This window comes from Diorhabda sublineata, chromosome X (assembly GCF_026230105.1).
Source record: "Diorhabda sublineata isolate icDioSubl1.1 chromosome X, icDioSubl1.1, whole genome shotgun sequence".
NCBI lineage: Eukaryota > Metazoa > Arthropoda > Insecta > Coleoptera > Chrysomelidae > Diorhabda > Diorhabda sublineata.
In genome coordinates, this window is record NC_079485.1 from 10,958,640 (window position 1) to 10,977,977 (window position 19,338).

At 32.3% G+C, this 19,338-nt stretch overlaps 1 long non-coding RNA gene across 2 annotated transcripts in view; it reads left to right on the forward strand.

Annotated features, from left to right (window-relative positions):
* Positions 1-751: 751 nt before the first annotated feature.
* The window catches only part of LOC130451401 (uncharacterized), a 28,300-nt gene continuing 9,713 nt past the window's right edge, over positions 752-19,338 (forward strand). Inside the window, exon 1 of one of the 2 annotated variants that reach the window (XR_008910722.1) lies at positions 752-1,304. This is a non-coding gene — a long non-coding RNA (uncharacterized LOC130451401). The remainder of the gene's footprint in view (positions 1,305-19,338) is intronic. The other variant, XR_008910721.1, reaches the window with a different exon arrangement.

Genomic DNA, 19,338 nt, shown 5'->3' on the forward strand with positions numbered 1-19,338 from the left:
GAAACTGAAGAAAAGACCATTCCAAAGAAACATAAAAAATCCCTTAGATGCTTCCATTTCGCTGATTTATAAAGTTGGACTCTATGTGTCCTAGATGGATCCTGAGTTTAGATTTTATTCGTCGCTATAAGTTTTTGATCTGATATTCCTAGTGGTGGATGTACAGTCGTGTTGTACAGATCAGGGTCTGCTGTTAGAAACAGGTCTAAGAGGCTAGCAAAGTAACCGGTCGGGACTCTGGTTGGTTCATTGATAAATTTGGTTAGTCAAGTCAGGGCTGTGGGGAAATCTTCAGCTTCCCAACACTCATTGTCAGTTCTGTTGCGCGGTGCATTCGTAGTCACTGGATATTCTCAAATTTTGTATTGATAACAATATAACTATAAAAAATCATTATTGTAATTGCAATATTGCAAACATGAAAAAATCTTTTCAAATACCCAATTTGTCTTAAATACTGAGACATGGCTTTAGTTAAGTATCAGTATTGCAGCAAACTTTTTTTTTCTGTATATTAATACATTTCTAAGTTTTTTCTTTTCATATATCCTCTTAGTTGATTCCTTATTTAACATCCGATGCACAAAATGCATTTCAATTTTTTAGACGCCGTATACTAGTTTTCTTTGCCTGAATAAATTCGATATTGATCAAATTTAGATAATGATAATTAATTTATAAACTTGTATCTCTAATAGGAAGATAAAATTTTGGTAAAGCGATATTGATAGCTGGTTATTAAGAGGACGTCAGATAAATTGGTGAACTGTTTACTTTGTGCAGTGATGTAAGGGAGACAATGGTCAAGTACGGTAGAGATAAATATAATTGCTGTCAATACAGTGGAGCACTTGTGCGAGAATCGTGTTCGATTAGTCAGAACGTGCTTATTAGCGAAAACCATATCGGTGAGGGTAAATTGGCATTTCTATCCGTTTCCCTATTTTTGGACTCGTACAAAGCGTGTAATGAAGGGATGAACAGTGACTGGGAAATAGAGTGCCACACGAATAAGCTTTAATACTGAACATCAATTAGTGTATCAGACGAAGCGTGAGAAAACAAACAATTACATGCGACCGACTGACCAGACTGAGTTCGAAGACATCCCTTAAGAGTGCGATTGTCATGGTCATCCGGAGACGGTCACCCCTTTTGGTCTTTGGTTGACGGTGCTCACGGTGACCACTGACCACAACGCTAGCGTGCCGAGGGCTGCACACTCCACTTTTCGCATATTTGTCTCATTTTGGCTTCTCGAATCTACACACGATACAGAAACGGACTATTTGAAATTTTATTAGGTATTTAGTAATTTTTAAAATATATCCGAAAAATTAATGTTTTTGCAAAATAGTTCATATTATATTAATAACGTTTTCTTCTTTCTAGTTTTCGTTTATGTGTTATTTTCTCCAATTATAGTAGTCCTTAACTTCCTTTTCTAGTCATCGTTGCAATTATGCTTTTTTTTATAAACAAAAACATTTTGATTTTCGATTTATTCACATGCAGCTCAAAACTTTCACTATAAACAACCATATTATTTATAAGTTATTTGTTCTTACTCCGCTACATTGTCAGTCAAGACAACCGTATCGTCTGCATATTTTATTTTGCTTTACCTTGTTTTATTCGATTACTTCTATGATTCCATGTCAGAGTTTCTTTGAATAGATTACAATAGTTATCAGAGATTATATGCATCGTTATGTGTCGTTTAGATTATGTTGGGCGATTGGTTCCTGTGTAGCTTGATTTAAGAATTCAATATGTTTCTCATCTTTAATTCTAAAGCTCTAAGTTAATCTATGGAGCAAAAAAAGGGTTTGTATTCGTATACCGACATCAGAATGTTTTACTTTTCATTTTTGTTTCTTCAATAGTATTTTTAATTAAATTATGTGGATTTTACAAATAACAATATTTTGTAAACAAAGTCATTTATAACAGCCTTATAATGTTTCAAATGCTTCGATAGCATAATAGTTAATGAGCTCAGCTTCTACCATCTTATGGTTGGTAGATCGAATTTTATTAGAAATGTGATTAAAAAAAGACAATAATTTTCAGAAAAAATCTAGATTTTCAGTCTAAAATCAAGTTGAACTTTCCTGAATAGTTGAATTTTCAGCTTATTATTAGAAAGAACTTTTATATACATTTCTATGCTCACAGTATAGTTTTAAATGTCATTATCAACATCTATAATTCACGCAAAACTTTTTATTTTTATTATTCACTTAATTTCTTATTTTTTTATTTGGTCTTTGCTATTAATTCAATCCTGACCTGTCATTAATATCCTCTATTGGAAGTCCGGGTGTATCTGTCATCATCGTATGATTTTCTAATATACATTTCTCATCTTTTTGGAGGCATCTACATTATCATCTATGTAAAAATCATTTATATACCAAATTACGGTAATATACAGTATTGACAAAATCAAAAACTAGAAGAACCAATAACAGACAAAAAGACGGGAATTGATTAATAAGAATATTGTAATTTGAAAACAAACAAATGATCATTCAAGTAACATATCTGAAATTTGCTGTCAGGAAAAAAATCTCTTTTATAAGACTTTAGCCGCTGGACTAATCTGACTTCAAAAAATTCATTCTCAAGAAGAATATCTTTAAAAATATAGCAGCAGTACAACGAATTTCATTTGTCATAATAATGATTGTTGTCATCACCTCATCTGTTTGCAAAAAATGGTTTAATGAGTAGTTTGTCATAGTATTAATTATTGAGTCGTGACTTTTACCGCTTACAGTAACAGATTAGGAATGGATAGTAGTATTTCTGTGATCTATTTTTGGAAATTTTGTTCACATTCAACAGATGTTTTCTACTACAACAAAATATGTATATTGGTTTTATGAGGAGCTGTTCGTTGAATTCATTAATTAATACCAATATATTTGTACCTTTTTTGAATTATACTTTTTGTATGTCGTAGCTTCAATGTACATTTAAATGATAATAATTATCAATTAGTCAAGTTATGGCCAGTCTGGCTCTGTTGAACTCTGAATCACGAAGCTTGTTTATTTCGGTATTAAGGAATCCTTATATAACACATCATTATTTTTGATGTGGTGTATTGCTTTCTGTCCGTCTTTGATGCTATCGTATTACTCTTTGATTGGGGAACACTGGAACCGAACATTCAGGTATCATAGGCTCAAGAATTTAACAATGATACTTGATATCTTTTGAATTCAATCGGTCATTTATGTTTTCAGTTCTATCGACTTTATTTCGATATTTTCGATCGTATCTGGTTTCATGCAGTGTTTCTGCAAAGTTCATTTTTTTTGCAACCTACGCGTGACGTCGACTGAATTTCAATCATAATGTTTATCGATATTCTATCCCATCAAATTTCCACATAACACATTATTACCTCTGTATTGAACGTTTCTGCAGGAATCTTGCAAGATTCTGTTTAACAACATAGTATTCGACATAAAATTTCCATTTATTAGTAATGAAAAATTATTTTCAGTGACATTTATTGGCATTTCTGCTATTATTGCCACAATATTTGATTAGGAAATAGTAGGAATGTGCACATATAAAATAAATTGCAGCTTAACCGTTTTAACAATTCATTCATTTCTATTGAACAAAAGTTATTTGTTAAATAGGTGTTTTGCTTGAATTGCCGTCTTCTCTAGCAAATAAAATATATATGAGATCCTCACTGACTAAAAACAAATGTTACATATCAAACATTATAAATTAAAGTATTATTAATATGAAGCTTTATTAAGATGTAGACGAACACAACAGTGAAATTGGATGAACACTGACTTTATTTGACAGTAGTTGTTTATATCTGACGCAAGGTTAGATAACTTGAAAGTAAAGATAAATAAGTAAAGTAATAAAAAAAGTCACTACAAACTACACAAGCGCAGTATCATCTTATTATCGTTCTAATTTCACGATGACACTGCTTTTGCATACATGGGGTCTGGATCGTCAGTCATGGTTTTAATCAATGTTTAAGGATCTGAACATTACGTTCAGCCAACCGTTTGTGGCTTGATGACCCGGCGCAATAAGTTTTTGAAAAATGCCACTCTGAGAACAAAATCGCTTAAATTCTTCACTCACAAAGATTGACGCATTATCCGAGACCATCATGATTGGGAATCCATGAGTGGCAAATATGTCTTTCAGCAATTAGATAGGTGATTCCAAAGTAGGCAAATTTTTACAAAGTTTTACCTCCGCCTATCTTGACTTAACATCGATCACAATAAGAAATTGGTTACCATGAAACTGCCCAGAGGGTCGTCCGTCCCATGAGTGAACTTGTCCTTTAGGGGGGCAATGTCCTTGTCAATTCCTTGTCAGTACACATATCGACGGGCTAATTGTTTCATTTTAGTTGTGCCTAAATGAGTCCGATGAATTTTGTCCAAGATTGCCCGTTTCGGAACGAAAATTCGATTTACTCTGAACAATATACCATCTTCATCAGTGTATTCACATTCCAAGGTTAGATTGATTTCGATTTCAGCAATTATCTTTTGAATTTCACTATCAGAGAATGAAGTAGTTTTGATGATTTCAGCATTCACAATTTGAGATGAAATTTGATTGAGGTTAGGGCGGCGTCGGTTGAAATTGTCGCCTGATGAACCGGAGCTCTGGGAAAACAATCTGCGTCGGCATTTAGACAACCGCTCTCGAATACAACGTTGTAGTTGAACCTCAAAAGTCTATCGGCAGTCATATCAGGAAGTTTAGAATTAGGACTGATGATTTTGCTCAACGGTTTGACATCCTTCTTCAAGAGGTGACGTAGAGGTTATAATCGAGTGATTAGATATAAAACGAGCATAACATGTGTTCATGTTTTTGAAATGTTTGAATATCGTCTTTGGAAGCAGGTCTAGGCATATCAGCTACAGCCCTAACGTTTTCAGAGCTTTTAGAAATCTTTTTGTGTTCAACGACGTACTCAAGGTATTCGATTTTTTCCTGGAATAGTATGCAGTTTTGTCTCAGACGTTTCATGAGGTAGGTTCCTCTATGGGTTGAAATCGTTTGAATGTGACTTGATTCGTCATCGACTTGAACGTGCAAGTATGCTTTGTGACGGTCTAAATGCAAAAATATTTGGAATTTCTAAGACTGTTCAGTACTTCCTAAACTCAGCGTATGGGGTAATTCGAATTGAAAAGTTGTTGGTTGACGGTCATTTTGTAATCAACACAAAGTCGAACAATTCCGTAGAGTTGTTACGTGGAACACTTCCCTTGGTATTCTACTTGAACTTCGACTTTTCCATCCGGAACAAAAACCTGTAAGATCGAAATGCTATACTTGACATTTTGAATTCATTTCAAACCTTCAGTTTATGATACTGGTCACGGGGTATGAAGGTGAACCTTGTTCCAGAATCGACATCAAACGGTCGTCTTTGGATTTGAAATCATGTTTCTGATTTTCGAGAAGTGTTTGAATGCAAACTTTGACAATGTGACCTTTACTGCTACATCCCAAACATTTTAAGCTAGATTTTTCAGTGCCACATTCGCTGGTAGAGTGATTGTTTCTAGCATACCGCAGGAAAGGGTTGGCGATCCCTAATTTTGTGAGATCCAAGCGTGATTTTGACAGGTTTCACTTAGATAGAGGGTCTCGGTGGCGGAACCTATCTCGAGTGCGCGACCTTGACGTGGAGTGCGATTTAGAGTGGTACTTATAAACCTTGTGCACTCCTTCAGTTGACCCGTTCTTTGAGGTTGACATCTCGCGACTATCTAATTTCGAAGCTTCCAATGCCTGTGCGACAAAATCAGCAAACGTTTGTAAGTCCAACTGCAAAAGCAGCTCCCTATTCGAATTGTCTGTGATTCCCTTGATAAATTGAGCACAGAGAAATATGTCCACAATTGAAGTGAGGCATGTGCATTCATTCACATATAGATTAAAATTGACAGTCAATTGCAAGTTGGCGTAATGTGGTTACATATTCAGCGATGGGGCCTTGTTGCTGGTAGATTGAGAGAAAAACATGTTGGGAAACCACCATACTTTTTTTAGGGCACAAAAATTTCTCGAATTCTTCGACCAACGACATATAGTCAAGATCAGCGAAATTTGAGAGTTGAGAAGGTCATAAGTCGAAGGACTCATAGAATTCAGAAGCAACTGTACTACTGTGTCCAGTAGCTTCTTCTATTCCTCTTTGAAAGCAGTTAGTAACTGTGCGAATTGATTGGCATTCATGGCGCAATGTTTAACTCGTCGTTTTTTATATCTGATGAAAGATTAGATAACTTGAAAAAAAGTGAAGTAAAAAAAAGTCACTACAAACACAGGCGAAGTATCATCTTATTACTATTCTAATTTCACAATGACACTGCTTTCACCTTGACAGTCACAACAAGCTATCTATCTCAACAAAAACTTGAACTCAAAAATAGATCACATCATCTACTTTAATATGAAAAAGCTGAGGATTTCAGACTTTCAATAAGGGATAATGAAATTATGAATCCATTTTAAAAATATGTTTTCCTTAACCATGAATTCAAACAACTCATGGATCGATCTAGTAATTTGAGTAATGCCGTTATAAGATGGATACCGTTGTCGAAAAAGTTCATTGATATTCATCCAGAATCATAGTCTTATGGGATCCTGTTTACCGTAGTTTATTGAAAATTGTATGAGTTCGTAGTGTTGAGCGAAGCTTTTGAGTTAATGATATTATGATCAATTATAGTCGAACGGTCAGAATAAGTAGAATCCTCCACAAAGTCTAGCCCATCTTCAAATGCACTGTTCCTTTTGTACGGACGTGTAATCGGTAATGTTGATCCACCATCGTTAGTCTTCTATAGCATTATTAGCATTCCTGTACATAGAATATCCTTGTCAATCGAAAATTTGGATTTGGAACATTAAAGATTTTGTTATTGATTTCAGCAGTGTTTCCAAATTTTCTAATATCTGCTTCACTGTATATAACGTATATGATGAAAAGATTTTGGAAACTCATTTAATGATATAATTGATTTCTCTATTTCCTTCAAAAATTGAGTTATGGCGACGGAATGTATCTTTCTGTGTGATTTATGTAAAAGCGTAACTAGAATAAACTAAACTGAGTGGAGTAATATGAAATATTTCAATTTCATTTTGAGTATTGATACACATATATTCAGTTTTTACTGAGTCTGGCAAATCTCCTCACTTAATTAACTCGACCCTACATTTTTTTATTTATATGGTTATTGAGAAACTAGAAAAGAAAATATTGTTTGAAGAGTAAAAAAGCAATGCATTTTCACTGGGTGAACTATCGTAGCAAAAATTAAATAACAATTGCTTACGATTAAACTCACTCATATAGACTTGCAATTTTTTCTGAGACATTACATTCCAACGGATGTTAATGTTGAACTGAGTTATCAGTTGGAAACAAAAACTTCCAACGTGAAAGCAATTCAATTAATCAGCTTTGTATAATTACAGCAGGTTTATGAATGGGTAACAATTTATTGATTAATTATAACTGAACAATGATAGGGATGTAATTTAAATAGAATTTTAGCAATACCTGAAAGAATTTTGAAATAATTTGACAAGGTATATTATTTGGATCTTATATGTCAAAAAGGTTGTAATAGGTAATATATTATTGAAAGAATATTTTTACATCATGTTTAGATACGGTTCTTAACGCATTTATATATTACAAAAAGATGTAAGATAATGGTGAAATAGCGTTTCCAATAATTTTGTAACTACAAACTTTACATCAATTAGTCCATTAGTGGATTTATCAGATTTGTACTAACAATATTCTCGTGAAACGATTTTTCCTAATGGTATACCATAAAAATACAATACTGATAGATGACAAAATTGGACATGCGAAGATATTAACTTCCGATAATATTTTACTAGCAGAGGTTAGGTTAGAAGGCCCTCTGTAAACCTGCTAAAACATATGTGATAATATAGGCAGGGGACGTACTTTGCGTGATTTGATATCAGATTGTAAACCAACCGATATAGCATGCAACAGTTTAATTCAACACGGTCTCAAGAAGGTTCATCAGTCAGGACCAGATTAGTTGATTTCTTTTTTTTTTTTGTTATTTTTCATTAGAATAATTTGTTCATCTAAGGTGTATATGCGAGATTGTTATTTTCACTATGTTTTTTGTTTTAAGTTGCGATTTGAAATTCTGCGTCTATATAGTATAAAAATGCAGAATAATGGACACATTGTTTATTGCTACCCAATATTCTAACTAAACTGCACTGGTCTCTGAAGACGATAACTTGGTTATCGAAACGCGTGTCAAACAGTTTATTATGCGTGTAAACAGTCTGTTTAGTTTGAATATCACCAATATCCAGCTTAGGAATTGAAGACGTCTAATGGAAGTAAATCTTATCGGAAATCGATTATACAGTGTAGTACTATTTTATTTCGATATAAATTTAACATAAATGGATTTGAGATAAAGAATTCTATTTCAGAAGTATGATGAAAGCTTTGGGGTTTTTAGATTCGTCACTTCATTATTTAAGACTTTCTGTATTGAAGAAGGTGCCTAATATATGATTTTGGAAATATTAGATATTTACACAATATACGCTATTTCAAATAACAAACATTAGGAAATTGTGAACTGATTTTGACACTTTCTGACAGCCGAAAAAGTTCTCACATCACCAATCCTTTTTTGAATAATACTACTACCCTAACTTCTTTCACAAATTTTCACTACATATTTCGTTTAAGGCAGTTTAATTAATGACTAATTCTATTTATTTTCTCAAGGAACTATTTGATGATTAACATGAAAAATAACAAACTACGAAAACTTTGGTTTGTATAACAGAAAAAATATGATTAATGATGAAAATTTGTTAATCAGAGAAAAAATTACAGAAACCCAATGTTATTCTTGTTGTACTATTGAAATTAGTAGGAATCACTTGACAAGGCAAAACAAAAATATATACAGAACGTTTTTGGACAGCTTCAGTCAACTTCAATCATGTTCAGACCAGATCTCAATAACTTAAAAGTGTTTCACGAAATCATACATAGTTACTCATATTATGATTTCAAAAAAGTCATACAATTTACGAATAATTTTAGTGAAGGGTTGAATGTCTTTGTTTAATTCCCCTTTAACATAGAAGCTGATACTGCCCTGTAACTAATAGGTTTCAAGTGTAGATATACAGTAATCTGATATCGAAAATACGAGTATCAAGGTACACAAAAAGAGAAAAAGTTCAGTATAACGAGATATAGTGCGCCAGCAACATTGTAACATAACATGCGATCTTCATTAAACACCCATTTTTGTAAAGTTCAATACTCTTTTCTATTTGAATCCGGTTGCTTTGTTTTGTTAATTCCTCTGTATATGTGAGAGGACAATCAAAGTGATTAGAAAAACGGAAATTCATTTACGATGACATGAAGATTTTTTAATAATGAAATTGAAAGGAGGTGGGTTACGATGATTAAGAAATGAATGGTTTCTTTGCCAGACGTATTGGCGATGTTGATATTGTGATTGAACAAGATCAGATAAGTTACACACAAAAAGTTATTATATACATTATATGTTTTCGTGGATGTATAATCTTGATCTTAGGTCTCTCTCAATAATCTATATATCTGTTTGTAAAAATGATTTTTGTCATTTTGACTCGCCTTCGGTGTTACTTAGAATATTCTGATGTAAATTTAGTGAAAACGGGTCTGTAAGAATAACAAGTAGGTACTTATCGATTAACTGTCTTCAGCAAAGATATCAAGATGAATGTACTACTATTCATTCAACAAAATGAACGATGACGTCATATTTCTAAATTTCATGTAAATACTGTGATTCCTCAAATACATTCATTTTGTGTTGGATCACATTTAAAATTGATTCAGGTGCATAATATTTTTTGTAATAAATAGTCATGTAACGAACATCGTAAATACATCTTTCATACCTATAACATCCTAATCGTTTCCGTTGACATTTACGTCCCTCCCAGCGAAAAAAGGGTTGTTACAGAACAGTTGTAAACAATGTGATAATTATAGCTGCGTAGCTAATTTTTTAATCGTAAACCTGCATACATACAAGAAAACAAATCATTCTTTTGATATGGTTCTTCGTGTGTAAATAAGCCCCTATATCTAATAAAGCAATTTTAATAAAAGCAAATAAACTTATCAGATTCATGTGCATTCCTTCCCGGAGTTATTAAACTTCATTTAAAATGTAATGAACAAACACGAAGTCTATTTATGATCGGTATCTTCCCGAGAGTCCATAAAATTCTGAAAAATAAAACAAAATAAATTTGTGGGAGGGAGTTAAAACGATTTTATGTCGTTGTATCCAATTCACATTCTTTTTTCTAATTTTATTTCGTTTTTTGTTGGTGAGTGAATTCGGAATATCACGTCACAATTGTGAATTATGTAAATACCTCAAATCATTCCAAATTTGAAACAATTGAAACAATTTTTTTTTAATTACCAATATTAAATTTTGATTAATATAAGCACTATACGTGAAACGGACTATTGAAAGAGAAGATTGTGCAAAAAATTCATTTTTATATGTTGTTATGGCCTCACATCAACTCTTTCACAATAATAGACGTCAAAGAACTATATATATATCAATTTGAATATTGAGTTTGAAACCTATGAATTAAAATGTTTTACTAGAATTAATACAATTGAAAACCACCGAAAACGTTAATTATTATTTTTATACAATTATACATATTTCTAATATTGTATTTGACCATAATTTCAGTCCCAGATGATGAATACATAAGCTCGGAATATTCGGAAGCTCGGAAAATATAAATATATTAAAGTTAGTCCATTTTGGTGTTTCATTACCACGTTCCCAATAAGAAACCGCTTATATATATATATATATATATATAAGCTTTTTCCGATTATTGAAAAAATAATATTCAATGTACTTTATTACTTTTTACAATTGGTTTTTTGAATTTTATGTCCAACATAATTCCGCTCTAGGAGTTAATGATGTCCTAAGTATCTGTAAGATTTCTGCTATTAATAACGTGTCAACATATTCAAGTAGCCAACTAGGGAGTGTTCCCTTATCGTTTAAACAGTTGATGATTATGAATACAACTTGCATGCCTCGGTTATTCTCTGGTCCACGAAAAGGTCTATTTTATCATGCAAATATATACAACCACTTTTTTAAATTCGATGGTTGACATCTCTGTTTGATTTCGATTTTTTTCATTCACTTCAACCACACGGCTGTTATATTTCATTGTTTAGCCGAGGTAACCCTTTTTTATTGAATAAATTGGAAGAATTATGGAGTCAAATTATTTTACATATTGTCAAACAAATAAGAAGTTAACGGTTTTATTATTAGATTTTTGAAAAAGTGAGTACATATATGAGAATATATTTGCAGACATTCATTTTTAATTCTTGAGCCTCCTGGTTAATGAAAGAAAGTTGTTCATTTAGAGTATAATGTAGTTTTTAGTGTTTTGCTTTTAAACGATAGTTGAAGGTGTATTTTCGAAGACCAAATCTCCATGTTCTATAATAATTTTTGATAAATCTCAACTATTTTATCAGAAAAAATAACAATAAAAATATTCCTGTTCGGAAAGTTGACAGCAATAATAATTGGGCGTTGTTTTCGTCGTGTTGTTATAAAAACGTAAATATTTTTACGTGCCGTTTTATTTTGTCATGTAAGAAAACGATTAGAAAAGTTTTTTTATAATCTATAGAAAAACACGATTTAAATTGTGACAGATCAATTTTCATTTGTCATATACCTGTATAGCTATTGTTAATTATAAAAAATCAAAAGACAGAATTAAGTATTTTGACATGTTTTTTTGATTACTCGCAAAGATAGGTTGTAATAAGAAAATATCCAAATTGCTTTGTAAATGAAAAATTGTTTTCTTGAAATTGGTTAGATAAGTCTCTTTATTATGTCAGTTCCATTAAAATGTCGTATAAGTGGTGGTCGGACATATCCCTATGTATAAAATAGTTGGCATTTTTCAATCCTTATGTGAAGAAGGAATGTCATGTCTGAAACTCCCAAAACGTGGAAAATCATTAATTTTTTCCGAGAAAGAGCAAGAAGACTCATAAGGATAGCAAAAAACAAATTCGGGGTTTCCGTAAAAATATTTTCGTGTGAAACCTTATATCAAAGAGTACCATATCGTGGGAATAGTCAAAAATACCGAAAAAGTAGACAGGATACTAAATATACCCCAAACTATCAATCCAATTATAGCACGGTTACCAAGATGCTGTTGTCAACTAAAGTGGTTATTTTATATGAATGTGAGAGTTATTGAATGGATGATGAATAAGTTTTTAAACAAAATTCGCTGATAACTTTCTAGTCTGGTGTGCGATTTCGACAAGAGGCATATCCGGACTTTTTGTGGGTCGAGTAAGGGGGTAGCTGTAGATTCTGAAAGGTATATTAACAACTGTCTTACCAAATTAGATGATTTTCTTTGTTAACATCACGTTTGAGACGATATAATGTCTTGAACTCACTTTGCGTCCTGCTATTATGTGAGGGCAATGCAAAATTGGCTACATCAAAATAACATATATTTTGTAGCTAAACAAAATAACCCTCCTAATTACCCCGGGCATGTCCAATTGAAGACTTTTGAGCATTTAGTATATGATGGAGGGTAGCAAGCCGAAAATTAGGAACAATTATAACTTAATTTGTTTAGTAAAGACGCGAAATAGATGTAACTAACTTTGTTAGTTATTATGCCGTTATTTATGGCAAATAAGAAAAGTTTTTTTAATGATCCATATTACAAATTTATATGGTTAACCATTTTGTGACAAAACTATCGGGACATACGTTTTAGGTGATTTTCTTTTCATTTCATAAAATTGTTCCATTATTGTATATTATACACAGCTTTTTATTCACGTTCATTTATAAAAACAGCTGATGTTTTTTTAATTATCCTTGTTCTCTCAATGACAATTTATAGTGAACGTATATCAAGTTTAATTTTTTTAATAATTGTGTCCGGCCCAACACTTATTTGATTGACAATCGGGTATCTTCGATTGAGGCGAACAACCCAAGTTAATTTTTAGTTGTTTTCGATTGTTTTCGTAATTATGAGTGTGTAACTGGGACATTGGAGTTTATTGACATGGGAAGGGTTAGTTCTATAACGCGCGCAAAAGAAAAGTCTCGCTCATTCTATTAGTCTATTATGTGATTGTAATTTAATACTTTAGACCAATTGCTAAGCCATTGTGAAAATTAAAATAAAGAGATGGTCAACTTGGATTACTCTCGATAAACGATGTATGATTGAATAAAATAGTACGGGACTTGTAAATAACTACATTTGCGCTTACTAGAGATTAAGAAACAGTGGAGTAGACTAAAGGGATACAAATGGAAAATTGATTAAAATATTTTTGTCGTAACCAATGCCATTTTTATATTATATGCATACCGATTACTGCTGCTTCTTGCCTTGCTTCTAGACATTATCTATAAAATTGATAAATATACCGTACAGCTTGTATGTGTTGCGGATTTCCCAGAGCTTTTGCCCTTCAAAGCAGCTTCACAGTTGAATTTAAAAAAAAATAAGGGATGTTGTGAATGGCAACATGCAGATGTTGTTATGTTAGACTAACTAAACCACAAATCTTCAAATTACAGTGAGTGGAGTTTGCATACGCTGAAATAGCTATAAGTGGGAATAATCAATTATTCTGCTATATGTTATATGTTACATGTTACAGCAATTATAGCTCTAGTCTTTCAGGAGATTGTATATACTTATAACGTAGTAGTTTGGCATACATAAAATCATATGAATAAAATTATAATAAATGTCATAAATCATAATTTAAATTGCTTTCTAGTCATATTTAGACATATGTCAAATTTAAAATCGCATTATGCCACTACTAATTCAAGTTTTAAATGACCCCAGGTATTGATAGAAACTAGCTGATCACACCTAATTAGCGAAATTCTAGTGTGCTCACAAACTAGAACAAAGAGAATAGTAAGTGAGTAAGTGGTTAGTATGTATAGCAAAAGCAAATAATTCCTCTTCAGGGTAACACCAGTTGCTTCATAGGAACATAGAAATAGCCTTTGATATCGTATGGTGCTGATCCATGTAAAATTCCAACTTCACCTAATAATATTTAATATGGAAAAGAGTCGAAGAAGCTACGTGGGGCTGTACAGAAACTGACAAAACTAGACGACTTTTCTTTTTTAAATATTGCTGCACAAGATTCGATGAAAGCGCTGGCGAATTATCACGGTGAAGCAGCCAAAACAGTGGTTTTTGTCTTTTGACATGGATATGAAATCTCTTCGTGATGCTCTTTGACTGTTTTCTCGGATTATCACATTGTCTTCGTTCGTTGTTCTTGTTTCCCATAATTTTTTACAATCATAGAATTCGATAAAAGTAAAAAGGAGACTGTAGACAAACTCATCAACTAAATAGTTCAGTCTGCACATCAACGAGTTCATTTGAAATTATTGATGATATGCCCTACAAAGGTCGTTTACTAGTTTGTGCATAGAAATATGAAGGTAGGGGCGATAGTTTTAAGACAAACCTTGTAACAATGGTTATAACAATAATTTACCTTCTTGGATGTTCATTTTTATTAATTCTCAGGAAAATTAACAACAGTAAGACTCACAAAAGGGCTTGTTTGGAAAATAAATCAAATAAAATGTGAGAATTAAAAACAGTTTTTCTATACCCTATTTGCTGCGCACGTGATGACCATTAGGCCAAAGTAAAGATGCCTACGCCTTACATGCTGGTCATCGTTGCCAATTACATTTGAATCATTTGAATACGTAGATGCGGGCTTTTGCTATATTGTTTGTCAGTATGTAAATGAGGTTTATATACATCAGGGTTGGTGGAGGAACAGCGGTCACTGCTACGTCCAGATATTATTACTGGTACGTTTGATTAATTACGAATGCATCAGTTTAACATTTAAACAAACATGAAGTAACATTGTTGCCGTTACTGTGAAAACGGGAATTATGATTTTAGGATTAAATATTTTTAAATCATGTTGGGTTAATTACTAAGAATATAACCTAATAATTTGTCATATTCTTATTTTCTACTGATTTTAAGGACCATTATTTAGAAAATATCGTTCTAAACATTTTAATAAAACCTTACACTGTTAAATCATAATTTTCAATTATAGTATATTATCTTATGACAATTTTCCATAATCTATGGGAGAAAGTACGTTCAGTAATTATATATCTATAATAAGAAACATTATTATATTTTGATATTGATCCGCAATAATCTCTAATTAGTGTGAGTATATTCCACGAAATAGTGCAACAATTTTGCCCCTAGACAAATCTTCTGATAATATTGTATTGCAAGTCATCTGTAACGATTTACAACCAGAGAAATGTGCGTATTCCATCACTTTGAATGCGTTGGCATATTGAGTTCTATAGAAAGCTGTTAATATTTAGTCAATTTGTTACTGTCACGATGAACTGAGAAATATATTAACGATGGACATGAATATAAATAATAAATAAGAATATTTTGCTCAAAAATTAGACAAACAACACAAAATACAATAAAATGTTTCTAATAATAAGTGATGAAATACTGTATATCATTCTCACCATTAGTTGGAAGTATTAATGATGAAGATTCAGAATTATAAAATTACACAAGTTTAGTTAATCCCAGTAATAGTTCACTTAATTTGCATTCCACAGATACTTTGGCATAGTATTACTATAATTTTCTATCACTCTCAACTATACAATCTATCTCACTTAATAAATTGTAAACTTTACGTGAAAATGACAAGATGTTGAGTGCAATTAACACGTATTGCATGAGTTGTATACAATAATCAATCTACGTTCAACGTTCAACAATAATTGATTTGTAAAATATGTATTAATTGATAAGTAACATAGATTAACATTGGAATCTAGTAATTGGTATCTTTGGGCTGAAATATTTATTTTTAATAATTGATTCTGTTGAACTATTTTTTGCTATTTTCCACAATCTATATACCTCCTATAAAAGCGGCGGAGGATCTTCTGAAGCAGTGCCCAGTTTATATTTCAGTGCTCTCTACCAGGTGGTTAGGGGGATAAAAGAGGCTATCGATATATCCAAAAAACACATAAATATACAGAGTGAGTCATGAGGAACTTAACATATTTCTACAATATGGGAGGATATCACGTGACTACTAAAAGGTGTCATCTCTTATTCTGTATTAATTTACAAGTTGCTTTGTGAAATAGACCATAAATTTGGATTGGCTATAGCGTTTACACAGATCATTTGATTTTTGATCGTCTAAGAAAGTGTCATTCTGATAAAATAGGTGAGCATTTGAGATATTTCCAATCATTTCAGGAAAAATATAGAAAGAGACTCACTCTCTTGATAAATTGAAATTTATGAAGAAAAATATTGGTCGGCGCAAATTTTCATAGTTTTCGAACTTTTCGCAGGTAGAATACCTTGATAAAGATATTCTGATATACGTTCAACATTTGATTGCACGATGATTTTAAAATTAGATTTGAAGATATTCTGTCGCTGGAAATACCATCATGGATCATAAATCTATTTGATGAAAGGGAAGTGGAGAATGTAATATTACAGGAGAAGCTACACGAACATAGCATTAATGAGGAGGTGAAAGTGACATTTAAAAAAGTATAAAAAAATATACTTCACTGTGGGGAATTCCGCAAAAGCCTCAGAGTGCTTTTTCCTCTTTATATCCTATCGAAAATAGTTTTAGTGTCGTTACAAACTGATAAACACAGCAGATTGAATATCGCAGAACGGGGAGATTTGCGATTATTCCTTACAAAATTCATACCAGATATTGATAGTTTACTGTCAACCCATCAAGTACATCCCACTCATAATAATAATATTTTTTCAGTATTTACTATTGTAGAAGTTACATCACCTTATAATTCGATTGGCTAATTTTGCTTCTTTGCTATCCACTCACACCACTTGTTTGGTTGATTTTATTATCAAATAATTAACTTTATCATGCAATCAATTCTAACCTTTTTTTTCTAAAATAATTAACTCAGCTACAACGCAAGTTTCCATAGATAGATCTTATCATCATTTTCTTTTCGAGATTTGGAAAATGGTAGTAATGTAGCTACAGGGGGTCCACCGAATCCTGCAAAGTTTTGGAAGTGGTCTATGAAACCAAAAAGTTTGGGAGCCGATGGTTTAAGTTAATATAACTTCAGAAATATATACAACAGAAAATTTCGTACTATAGTATCAAAGGATAAGTTTTCCCACTACATAGAGTTCAAGGTTTTTTACATGAAGGTGAAAAATATTTTCAACTTTGTATGCATTTTATTCGAGTATGGAAATAAAGGCAAAAATTTGTTGTGGCTTCTACTTTATTGGAATAAATAGTCAATGTGTATAGTAGCTACGTGCATATATGCAAAATTTCCAGTCGGCATCAATAATTACGACAATAGGGGTAGGAGCTGGCAATACAGAATTGTACATGGGAATGATGCAGGAATAAATGACCCTGACAGAATCCGTAGAAAGCGGTAATCATTTTAAATTGCATGCAGTGTACCACAATATGACTTTATAGCAAACATAGTGTATGGGAATATACGAGGACCTTACGAAATATTCAAATAATTGAGTTTCATTAAAAGTTATTGTATTTTATTATCAGATGGGTAGCAAAATCATCTTATAACCATTGTTATATGTTTTTCTCATGAATCAAGTATAAATCTCAACTAAGTGCCATCCGATTGAAATATGTTTCCTTTTTCATAACATAACATAAAACTTTATCATTTTTCCCGAATGGTTCGAAATGAAATTTAAAATTTCTAAATATCAATCTCTACAAATATGCAAATAAATAGGCAGAGGTAGTCTCATAAGTAATTTCGGGTTTCATATATAACAAGTTCTACTCCTCAATTTAAGCATACCGTAACTTGCTAAGACTAATCTCTAATTCAATGAAGAGTACAATTGCATTACATTCTTTGTTAATTGATCACCCGGTACGTTCTCAAAATAAATACGAGTAGTATGGAGTACAATGAATATTAAATCGTGTATTGTTAAAACATTATTAGACACAAACGTTTGAAGCAGTCGTAGCAGCAAAGAAAATATGTGAAAATTGATTCAATATTTTTAATAGTGGAGATTTGACAGTTGGAGATCGTTTGTCCTCAGGTCGTCCACCTGCATGTGATATTGTAAGTACAAGGGAAATAGCACCAGCACTTGCCGATTAGCGGACTCACGTGGACCTTCTAAAGATACCATACATCGCCGTTTAAAATTATAATGTTAGATCCAACAAGGTTGTCGAACAGTGCCATACGATTTAACCGAGCTTAAAGTGAAGCTCAAGAGAGGTCGATTTGAGTCTTGTTGTCTGTCTGGTAGAATTATGAAGGATTAGTGTACTTCAAAATGTGTACTACGTAAGTTACGGAGAATAAGACTAAAAAACTTGATGATATTGAACTCCCATCACTTCCAGCAAAATAAATAGTAGTTGATGGACAGTCAAGTACTATTTAGTCAGAACCATAGCGAAATCTTGCGTGTGAAAAAAATTTAATCCACTGGAGATGTTGAAATGGCAGTGCGACAATTTTTGCATCCAAGCGAACAAAGTGAACATTGGAAACCTATACTTTTCATGAGATAACCTCTATAAAATCATACCATTGGAATTCAAGTCCAATATAGCTTAAAATAACTTTGGTCCTCTAAAGACAATGAGAAAAATCCGAGTACTTTGATGGATACATAATACATTTAAGTTTATGTTAGCTGATTCTTAATAATTTTTTTCAATATATAAAACGAAAGTGTTTGAAATTCCAAGTATATCTGATGCAGAAAATGTGAACACATTTCTTACTACCCTTGTAACGTATGTAATGTCAAGTTTCAGTAGTCTGAATCAGCGTGATACATAGTTCCAGTCCGGTTCCTGGGGGTAATGCCTGGGATTATATGGAAGTGCGTAACTGAGACCGGCGAGAAAATGAGATAGTTAGCGACAATTCGCATTCCCCCAAACAGAGTGGTTACCCTTTTAGGGATTCGACTTCGACATAACTGTCACTGACATGGTTTACATAAAAAAGGTTAAATTATTGCCTGGATTTGTGTAAGGATTATTATTTGAAACCAGTATTTCTTGCT